Here is a 12,264-nt window from a genome sequence, read left to right as displayed (position 1 = left end):
AAAGAAGCAGGTCCAGGTTGGTACTCTCTCTCTCTCTCTCTGAATTGTCTCCTGTAAGACCCTTTGTTTGATTTTATCTTTTGTGCCAAGGAGTGTTTATGAGAATTGTTGCAAGTATTTGGAACAGTAACATTAAATTGGGGTGATCTGTTGGGTTTTCAAATAGATTAAGTTAATCAGTGTTCTGTTCGCTTTTGTATGTGTTTCATTTGGTAACCTTGTAAATAAATTCTGTTTTGTTTACAGCTAATTGGTTTACCAGTTGCATCCTTCCTGGAATATCTGTGTTACACCTGCTTAAAACAACCATCAAAGTTAGGGTCTGGGCTACATTTTTGAAATATTTTGGGGGTCTGGCCTAATCTATAACAAATAGTAGTTTGTAACATTGGTTTAGGTGGAGATGAGGAATGGTAAGAGAAATGCCATTGGTAAGAATTATCTACAAGGCCACCTAACAGTAACCACAATATGGGAGAAAGTATAGAAGACATATTCAATGCTGTAAAAAAGCAAAAGTCATGTGTGACTTCAATCTACATATAAACTGGAAAAGATGAATATCCAGCAGCAGTTTTGGATGAGGAGTTCGTAGAGTACTTTTGAGATAGTTTCTTAGATCAGCAAATTTGGAATTAACCTGAGACTAGGTTATATCAGATTCGTTTAATGTGATAGGAATGAATAATTAATTACCTCAGTGTTAAAATGCCCCTAGCTTGTAACAATCCCAATATGATTAATTTTATATCCAGCTTGAAAAGGGAGAGGTTACATCTGACACTAATATTTAAACCGAGAGAAGGCCAACCATGTGAGCACAAAAGCTGAGCTAGCTGAAGTGAAGTGGTAAAAGGATAGAGCATTAGAGATATGGTGGCTCAGTGGTTAGCACTGCTGCCTCACAGCTCCAGGGACCCAGGTTCAATCCTGGCCCCCGCTGACTGTCTGGGCGGTTTCCTCCTACAGAGCAAAGATGTGTTGGCCAGGTGAGTTGACCATGATAAATTGCCTGTAGTGTTAGGTGCATTAGTCAGAGGGAAATGCATCTGGTTGGGTTACTCTTTGTAGGGTCAATGTGGACTTGCTGGCCTGAAAGACCTGTTTCCACACTGTAGGGAATCTGATCAGATGTAGCGTCAGCTAAGGGAATATTTTAGAATACTCAAGTACATATGTTCCTAATCTAAAGAAAAATACCAAAGGACAAATCCACCATCCATGGTTAATTAATAAAATTAGGGAAAACACAAACTTGAGGAAACAACATATAACTGTGTAAAGACGAGTGGTCATTGAAATGACTAAAACATTAATCAGGAGGAAGAAATTAGAGTCTGAAAAGGAGCTACCTAGGAATGTAAAAAATAAATAACAAGGGTTTCTATAGGTATTTAAAAATGAAAGAGTAAATAAGGTGATGTTTGGTCTTCCAGTTAGTGAGAATGGAATTTTAATAACAGGTAATGAGAAAATGGTAGATGAAATGAACAAACACTTTGCTTCTGTCTTCACTATAAAGGATACAAAAACATCCCAGTTACAGCTGTAAGGAGGTGAAAAGCGAGACAGGAACCTTATGAAATTTCAATCAAGAAGGAAGCAGTACTGAGAAAATTGATGGAGCTGCAGGCTGACAAATCGCTTTGTCCAAGGACTGTAAACTAGGTGACTAATGAGGTAGTAGATGTGTTGGTGTTAATGTTACAAAATTCACTACATTCTGGAAAAGTTCCATTTGAGTGGAAAGTAGAAAATAATCAAGAAGGTAGAGAGACAGAAATCAAGAATCTATAGACTCGTTAACCTGATAGAGTCATAGAGCCATACATAATGGAAACAGACCCTTGGTGTCTGTCATGAGGAAGATTTTAGAATTGAGATAAAAGCCATGCACTCAAAATGTTTGAGGTATTTGGAGATAATTAACATGGTTTCCCCAAGAGGGTCTCATCAAAAGGAAATACAATTTAACCAATCTATTGGAGTCCTTTAAAGGAGTGCTAAATGTGCTGGATGGTGGGAGCATGTAGATGCACCATACTTGGACATAGAGAAGAGATTTGATAAGGTGCTACATTAATGCTTACTGTGGAAAATAAAAGCTTAAGTTACAGGGGGAAACAAATTAGCATAGATATCAAAAATAGAGTGTGCAGAAATAGATCTTCGACTGATTGGCAGAATTTGATGAGTGGAGATGTCTAGGTTGGGGGTTTTAACTTTTTACAATTTATATTAATGACCTAGATGAGAGCAATGAAGATATGATAGCTGAATTTGCAGATGAGACCAAGATAGGTAAGAAGTATATTATGAAGAAGACACAGGAAGTTGCAAAGAGATATGGATTGGTTGAATGAATGAGCAATGATCTGGCAAATGGGTTATAATGTAGGAAAATGAGAAGTTATTCACATTGGTAGTAAGGATAACAAAAGAGTGTTACTTAAATGGGAAATGACTGCTGAATTCCATATGGATTTTGGTGTTGTGTTATGTGAGTCACAAAAAGTTAGTGTGCAGATACAGCCTATAATCAAGACATTGAGTGGAATGTTTGAAATTAACCTAAAGTTTGCTGAGTTAGCTGAAATGAAGTTAATTGAAATTAAATTAGAATGAAACAAGAATGAGAAAATGAGAATGGTCACGGGTTTTAAAGTGCTTCTGTGTTTTGCTAAAGTAATGTGCATTTTTATTTACATCAAACATTGTGACTCAGCGGTAATGGACTGAACTACCACAGCAACTCTGGAAAAGCTAAAGTTCTGTTTAAAACAGGTAGAGTGAATCCGATGTCATAATGTGGACAATTTATTGGTTGAATTTTTCATTATCATGGAGTTGTGCTGCGTAAGTGTCACATTATTGACTGCATGATATAAAGTGATGAACAGTGAGAATAAGCTAATGTTTTATGTCAAAGTTCATTAAAAGCAAAAAAAAGGTGTCTTTCCAAGGATATACAAGCAAGCCTTAATAACTTAGTTGATCAAATCATTGTGGAAAACATGACACATTTGTGATGTCTGCCAATTGTCAAACTGATCATTTGTTGGAGACTGGATCATGTCCAGACTATAAATGCATAGATTCTTCATACGGAAATAATATAAAACAAGTTTGCATCACATTAAAAATTTAGCTAGATCAGAGAGGTTGTTTGATCAACAGCTAGATATTGAGATGGAACATGCTTTTCTGATCCGAGCTTTGGACGAGTCTACATAAACAGGTTCACTCGTGTTCATAAGTTTGAATTGACAAGATTTTCACAGCATTTGTTTTGTACTGTACTTTGCTTTAATAAAGAACTCTGGGTATATTCTGTTGTTAGAACTTGGGTTACAGAACAGCCTTGGTTATCCGAACATCAATTATCTGAATTTAGGATTATCTGAACAAGATTTCAAGGTCCAGTAAAAGCATTATCCATTATCCGAACAAACAGTTATCCAAACAATCATTTATCTGAACAAACTACTCCCCGCCTATCTTGTTCAGATAATCAAAGTTGTTCTGTATTGATATCCAGAGTAAATCCAATTGGCCAAGGAAAGTGGAAATAAAATCTAAAGATACTATCCTTTATTACAACAGGAAGTGAACCTAAAAGTAGCAATGTTGCTCTTCAGTTCTACAGGACATTGATGAGTCCAAATCTCTAATACTCTGTGTGATTTTGCTGACTGTATTTTAAGGAAGGATGTAAATACATTAGAAGCAGTTCAGAAGAGGTTTTCTAGATTGTTACCAGAATAGGTGGGTTGTTTTATGAGGATAGGTTGGACAGGTTAGGCTTTTTTCCATTGGACTTTAGAATGTCTTAACTGAATTATAAAAGTTTCTGAAAGCTCTTGACTAGGTGGCCTGCTAAGAATGTTTCCTCTTGAGGGCATGTCCAGAACTATAGGGCATTGTTTTAAAATTAGGGGCATCCTTTCAGGAAGAGATAAGGAAATTCTTCTTGATGCACTGCAAAATGTTCAAACTAGGTAAAAACAATGACTGCAGATGCTGGAAACCAGATTCTGGATTAGTGGTGCTGGAAGAGCACAGCAGTTCAGGCAGCATCCAAGGAGCTTCGAAATCGACGTTTCAGGCAAAAGCCCTTCATCAGGAATAAAACTGATGAATAAATAAGGAATATTCCTGATGAAGGGCTTTTGCCCAAAACATCGATTTCGAAGCTCCTTGGATGCTGCCTGAACTGCTGTACTCTTCCAGCACCACTAATCCAGAAAATGTTCAAACTGTTGAACCTATTAAAAAGCCAATCAGATGCAAGTTGTTTTGTTGCTTGTCATATCAGAACATCTTTGAGAATGAGTGGTTCATGGTTAAAGGAGACAAAACCAGGGTGGATGGAAAGACATGTAGCAACAGACTGAAACTGGCATTTGTTTAGTTTTTGAGGGCAACATACTAAATTGAGGAGGGCATGAGGTGAAAGAGGATCTTCAAACTGATGTTGGGAACTGACTTCTAATTAATGTCCTGATCCACTTCCTGCTGTATGTTCTGCCCTTCACATCAGATTGGGAGTGGAGACCTCCCTTATAGTAGTAGTTGTCAGCGATACAGTGGGCCAAGAAAAGTAGGCCCTGATCTGTGAGGCTCACTTTCATGGAAAAGAGCCAGCCCTGCATCAGAGAGGAAGGATATTCCAACAGCCCGGCTCCAACATGTGGATCATTCTGGGAACTATTCCTTTTCAGATGGATAGAGCTAAACAGAGAGCAAATATGTGGAAATTTGGGAAGTATTCACTTGGTGTTTTTGATAAGGAATAGGAAATAAAATGGAAGTGAACTGCAAATTTGTCAATAAAATAAAGGTGAACTGCAAACAGAATCCTGTGCCCCTTTGACCATCTCAAAGACAAGAGTGCTTGGCCAAGTGCTTTTAATAAATACTTGATCAAAGTGTCCAAAGGACAGACAACACAGTTGAGACACAATAGGCCAAGATTACAAGCAACCTCCTTTGAAAGCTGTGCAAACATTATTATTATTGAAGGGCTTTTGCCCGAAACGTCGATTTCGCTGCTCGTTGGATGCTGCCTGAACTGCTGTGCTCTTCCAGCACCACTAATCCAGTATTATTATTATTGTAGACAGCCGCTGTCAGTTTTATGTGTTTTCAGGTTGTATGCGATGAACCAGGAATAAACTAGTGCTGCAGAAACAGTGGAAAGCATTTAAAGCAGAAGTTACTGGAAAAACTCAATGGGTCTGGGAACATTTGTGAAGAGAAATCAGAGTTAGCATTTCAATTCTGGTGACTGATTCAGTCCCGAAACATTAACTCTGATTTCTCTTCACAGATGCTGCCAGACTTGCTGAGTTTTTCCAGCAATTTCTGCTTTCGTTTCTGACTTACAGCATCTGCAGTTCTTTCTATTTTTACTGTAGAAAGCAACTTGACCACCGGCAGAGTTACTGCAAAATGTGAACTCATGATCTAAAACACAATTTTTAAAATTCAATTCTGCTTCCAAGGGTCCTTTCCTTTTTCTTTTCTATTTGCCCTGTTTCTACTTTATTCCTCTTGATTATTTTCTTTAACTTCATTTTCTGCACACCCTTTCTGTGATATGTTATCATTTTTCCCCTTAGATTAACTGAATAACCAGTTGAATGCCAACATTTTCAATCAGTCAACAATCAGAAATGAACGACTGCTGTGTTTATGTGATACCAGTTCACAATCCTGATGGCGAGGGGCTAAATGATATTGGTTTCTTTTGTGAGGTCACAAGTGCCTGACTAAAACACACACATTTGTGATTATAAGTGTCTAATTATGATTTCTACCCACGTGTGTTAATAATTGTCTGTCACTCTCCTTTTCTGTCTCTGACCTTTTCGCTCTGTGTCTGAGTGACGGACTTCTGTGATGCCAGTGAAGGTTGAAAGTGGTGTCAGTGTTCCAATTCTCATTAAAGACGCTTACTACCCATGCTGAAGTGGGCACTGGCCTAGTTGCTTTGCTTGTACACTGGAAAGAACAGAGGAGGCCTAACATAGTGTCAGAAGCTGTTCCTGCTGATTTGGTGCTCATTCCGCTACTGAAGGCCTGTGTGCTAAACATTGAAGGTTGAACATGCTTTGATCAGCAAAGTGACTTTATCACTAGCTCTATTTAAAGAGACAGCCAACAACCTGTCTGGAGAATCAAATATATTCTCTTCCTTTCTCCTCAACTGGGTAAAAGTAGAATAAGAGCACATGTGACTTTGCCAGGATAGCAGTTAACAGTTTCCTACTAATGCAAGGGACCATTTATTGCAGTCAGAAGACTCCACAGCCAATCTCAGGTCATTCAAGAGAGGTGAAAGGCTCTAACTGGCTACCATTCTATCACCATGCAATTGGCGTGCTACCATGTTGGTCAATGCTGCTATCCTGGCAGAAGCTACAATCCCATTATTCTGAGACAGCCATCTTCAGATTCCCATGTAGAATCAAAGGCTTGCTTCAAGGAGGCAAAGACAAATACTCATTCCTATGCCCTCCCTCTGCCACCTGACCACAGGCAAATACTGTGTGAATAATGAGCATACTGATGCCAACAGGAATGTCACACATCATACCATCAGCAAAGTCATGCAATGTAGCCAATACATTTCCCATTCAGCGAGCCCTGCCATAGATACCGGACAGAGGTATCCAAGTTTCCGGTGATCTGCTGCACCTTCTAGAACATTGCCATCATAAGGATACAGCCATTTCCACTGGGAATCGAGAGGGTTTCATGAAAAGAGGAGGAGGAAAATGACCAAGAGTTGGAGGAGGAGAAGGAAAGGGTGGAAGGGAGGACGCGCCTTGGCTCACTTCACTCCAGATGCTGCCAAGATTGCCCAGACAAAACCCTGTGTTCATAAAGCTATTTCCATTTGCCACCATGCACTCAGCACCATTACATCGATTGGAGGTGTCTCCTTGACCCATCCCCCCATTCAGAAAAACCTTTAATGAATATCAGCCACCTGAAGGAGGTTAGGATTTTAATTGCAGATTCTGAGATTGACTTGAAGCAAGCCCTCAGATGCGAAACATTTTTAACAAACCACAATACAAACTTCCCACCTTTGCTGTCTGGTATTTGGAAGGAATAAAAAATAAATTTACAGATTTAAAAGATTATTCAGATGATGTAAAAGTAATGCTGGAACAATATTGTTTTGTCTGAAAAGGTACACGAGATAAATTAATAATCACAGGATGGCACATTACGAGAAAGCAAAACTGCCCACTTGTTTTACTATCAAAGCATTGGTAATTCTGGACTTAGTCAGCCTTGTAACTCATTGGTGCAACCCTCACATGCATGTTGTTGAAGAATTAAAGCATTCATTTGGTTGGAACTTTATAACCTCAGTACGCTTGGTCAGTTGGACTTTATAATTACCTGTACTGAGAGGTCAGTCCTTTTACAAATGATTACATTAAAGAGGTGTTTCTATTCTTGCCATAGTTAATAGATCCGTCACAATAAAAAGCCTGTCAGTCATATCATGTGTTAGCATTTTCAAGGTAGACAAGATGGTGAAGAAGGCATTTGGTATACTTGAAGAAAGTGAGGACTGCAGATGCTGGAGATCAGAGCTGAAACATGTGTTGCTGGAAAAGCGCAGCAGGTCAGGCAGCATCCAAGGAGCAGGCGAATCGACATTTCAGGCATAAGCCCTTCTTCAGGAATGAGGAGGGTGTGACAAGCAGGCTAAGATAAAAGGTAGGGAGGAGGGACTTGGGGGAGGGGCGTTGGGAATGCGATAGGTGGAAGGAGGTTAAGGTGAGGGTGATAGGCCGGAGAGGGGGTGGGGGCAGAGAGGTCAGGAAGAAGATTGCAGGTCAAGAAAGCGGTGCTGAGTTGGAGGGTTGGGACTGAGATAAGGTGGGGGGAGGGGAAATGAGGAAGCTGGAGAAATCTGCATTCATCCCTTGTGGCTGGAGGGTTCCTAGTCGGAAAATGAGGCACTCTTCATCCAAGTGTCGCGTTGCCATGGTCTGGCGATGGAGGAAGTCAAGGACCTGCATGTCCTTGGCAGAGTGGAAGGGGGAGTTGAAGTGTTCAGCCACGGGGTGGTTGGGTTGGTTGGTGCAGGTGTCCCAGAGGTGTTCTCTGAAATGTTCCGCAAGTAGGCAGCCTGTCTCCCCAATGTAGAGAAGGCCACATTGGTTGCAGCGGATGCAGTAAATGATGTGTGTGGAGGTTCAGGTGAATTTGTGATGGATATGGAAGGATCCCTTGGGGCCTTGGAGGGAAGTGAGGGGGGAGGTGTGGGTGCAAGTTTTGCATTTCTTGTGGTTGCAGGGGAAGGTGCCGGGAGTGGAGGTTGGGTTGGTGGGGGGTGTGGACCTGACGAGGGAGTCGCGGATGGAGTGGTCTTTCTAGAATGCTGATGGGGGGTGAGGGAAATATATCTTTGGTGGTGGGGTCTGTTTGGAGGTGGCGGAAATGACAGAGGATGATACAATGTATCCGGCGGTTGGTGGGGTGGAAGGTGAGGACCAGTGGGATTCTGTCCTGGTGGCGATTGGAGGGGCGGGGTTCAAGGGCGGAGGAGCAGGAATTGGAGGACTTGCGGTGGAGAGCATCGTCAACCATGTCTGAGGGGAAATTGTGATCTTTGAAGAAGGAGGCCATCTGGGTTGTTCAGTATTAGAATTGGTCCTCCTGGGAGCAGATGCGGCGGAGGCAAAGGAATTGGGAATATGGGATTTTGTTTTTACAGGGGGCAGGGTGGGAGGAGGTGTAACCTAGGTAGCTGTGGGAGTCGGTCAGTTTATAGTAAATGTCAGTATTGAGTCGGTCGCCCGAGATTTGGTACACTTGCCTTCATTAGTCAGAACACTGAATATAGGAGTCAGAATAGTCATGCTGCAGCTCAAAAGTGAGAACACTTTTTAGAATACTGCATACAATTCTGATCGCCCTTCTATCAGAAGGATGTTGTTCAAAGTGCAGAAAAGATTTACAAGGCTTTTGCCAGAACTTGACAGTTTGTGTTATATGGCGAGGCTGAATAGGCTGTGACTTCTTCCCCTGAAGTATCAACGGCTGAGGGGTGACATTATAGAGATTTATGAAATCATGAGGGGCATTGATAGGGTAAATAGACAAGGTCTTTCTCCTGGGATAGAGGAGTCCAGAGCTTGAGAGCATAAGTTTAGGGTGAGAGGGGACAGATTTAAAAAGGACCTGGGACCTAACATTTTCACACAGAGGGTAGTGCGTGTATGGAACAAGCTGCCAGAGGAAGTGATGGACGTGGTTCCAATTACAACATTTAAAAGGCATCTGGGACCAGGTCAAATTGGGATGTCTGGTCAGCATGGACGATTTGGATGGAGGGTCTGTTTCTGTGCCGTATGACTCTATGATTAAATTAGTCTGATGCCTTCCTTTTGCACATTTGAAAGAAACAACTTGCATGTAATAAATGTTTCAGTTGCCGCAAATAACTCAAATCCCAAGTTAACTGTTAATTTGCCTGTCCAGCTGATAAGGCACTGAATCATCAAGTTCAAAAGGATGTTTTAAAGGGTTTATTAAATATGATAAAATTAAGTTTGTATAACCTGCACAATGGTAGTAATCTATTGCATACCCATTCGATTTGAAGAAGGGCAAGAAAGCTCAGCAGTAAAAGGGTAGAATACCACACATTTTACAACTCGAAGCATCCCAAAACACTTTAAACACCATGAAGAACTTGTGAAGTGTAATATTATTGTAATATAGGAAAGTCAACAGCCAACCTGTGTGAAGCAAGCTCCCAGAAACAATAACATGAAAATGATCAGATACTCTCCTTGTTTTGTGATGTTGATTGACTTATGTACATGTACAACCAATTCTCTGTGCTGCTGCAAAGTATAAAATCCTTTTCCCAGGTGGGGGAGTCCAACACCAGAGAGCATAGGTTTAAGGTGAGAAGGGAAAGATTCAAAAAGGATCCAAGAGATGGCTTTTTCACACAGAGAATGGTGTGTGTAGCTGCCAAAGAAAGTGTTGGTGGCAGATACAATTACAACAGTTAAAAGGCATCTGGATGGGTATATGAATAGGAAGGGTTTAGAGGATTATGGACTAAATGTTGACAAATGGGACTAGTTCAGATTGGGATGTTTCATTGGCACTGATGAGTTGGACCGAAGGGTTTGTTTCCGTGCTGTATGACTCAATATCACCTCACATCCCTTTCACTGAACTTCATCTACCACCTATCCACCATTCTGTAGTGATTGCAATGAGGTCAGCCAAGTGGATCTCATAGAATATGAGTTCCCTAAATGCGGTTGTTAAGCTGGTCCAATCAGGGAGCCTTAGCTGACAGACATGAACAGGAGCATCTGAGGTTCTACTCATTCTGAGAGCTGTCTCTGAAGAAACTGAATCAGTGTCAGAGACTCTCCATGTGTAAACAAAGGGTGACCTAGTGACAGGATACCAGCCTCTGTGAAGTTATTTCACATTCTACCAACGTGTCTATGTTCTTTTGAGTTTCTACACTGTTCTCCTCACAATTTACAATCCTCCCAAGTTTTATGTCATCCACATACTTTGAAATTGTTCCCTCATTAAGATCATTTATATACATAAGGAAAAACATGGGCTTCACTCGGGAATTCCACTTCGAACCTTCTTCTAGCCTTAAAAAAAACTAATAGCCATTGCTCTCTGTTTATGATTCATCTGCCAATTTTGTACCCACTTGGCCCCAGATCCTTTTATTTTGTGGTGTTTGATTTCCTTTCATGTTGGACTACAGTCATTAAAAAGAATGAAGAGTCAACTTTACACCAAGACTGTGAAAAGAGATGGCTGCAGTTTGAATAACTACCTTAAATGGAGAACATTGTGAATTGTACACACAATTTGCCTGGAACACTGAGAGCTGGTGTTTTCTGAACTGGGTACAATTGTTTGACATTTTGATTGGCACCTGACCAGTAAAGTAAGAGGAATTTGAAGGAACTGAAAGAAATAACTTATTAACTTTTGTGGTTCACACAGGTGCTTGAATAATGATTTTCTCAGATTTTTTTTACATTCTAATGTTCACATTTTGTCTTTATTTGTGTGCCTGACAGTTTGTGAAGGGGAAAATTTAAAAGGAACGGAGTTTTACTTGTGGAGAGTCATTAGTTAGCAATTCATGTTACCTGATTGCCATTGCTAAAACACAACTTATTCACAATTCTTCTTGTTAAGTACAGAAAACTTGAGATGTTTTCTTTTAATCTAAGCTTGCCAGTCAGCTTAAATTGAGGCCTCGAAATAGTTTGCGAAATATGTTCAAATTTCTGATGATTCTGGAAATAGTCCAATGCACTTCCTCAGTGAGCCATGACAATGGCCTCTAATTTTCTTTACAAGTCTGTTGTATGGTGTTGCATAAAATATCTTCTGGAGCACCATGTACACTCAATCAACAACCAGGTCTTCATCAATGCCTTTTTTAAACCTCCTCAAAAATGCCAGCCTAGTAGTTAAACATAATTTTCCCATAATAAATCCATGCTGAAATTTCCAAATTAATCCACATTTTTGCATGTGACTATTAATTCTTTTCAAATAATAGCTTCTAGTATTTTCCCCACCACCAAAGCTAAACAACCAACACAAGGCATATGTGCCTTCATTATCTCACATAGGATTTGACTTAGGTGTGGCTTAAGTTCCTTGTCATGACATTTGATAGTGTCTTCCTTGATTCACCATATAACTGAGCTTAAACTTTCATCGCTTCAAATAACCCTTTCAGTGACTTAACCAAACACTTCAGGTCTGGAACTTTTAAGCTAAATTTCATAGATGGCAGTAATGTATTTTTATTAATTCTAAACTTCTCCTTTCATCAGAGAAATTGTTTTACACATTGATCATCAGCTAAGAACCTTACAGAATTGCCCATATTGCTAAAAGAACCCAGCTATGAGTGTTTCATGAGGTCCAAAATTTTCCAGAATCTTCTTTTTGAAAGTTCACTTGTAAACTCTGCCAATTCTCAAATCTCAATTGCACAAAATGATCTGACTCAGACTGTGTTTATTTAAATGCATTTCTATAGCTATAGAAATACTGTAAGGGTGGCATGGTGGCTCAGTCGTTAGCACTGAGTTCAATTCCAGCCCCAGATGACTGCCTGTGTGGAAGTTTGCACCTTCTCCCCATGTCTGTGTGGATTTCCTCCATGTGCTTCGGTTTCCTCCCACAATCCAAAGATCTGCAGGCTAGGTGAATTGGCCA

Source organism: Chiloscyllium punctatum, chromosome 6 (assembly GCF_047496795.1).
Source record: "Chiloscyllium punctatum isolate Juve2018m chromosome 6, sChiPun1.3, whole genome shotgun sequence".
NCBI lineage: Eukaryota > Metazoa > Chordata > Chondrichthyes > Orectolobiformes > Hemiscylliidae > Chiloscyllium > Chiloscyllium punctatum.
This window is presented reverse-complemented; position numbering follows the sequence as displayed.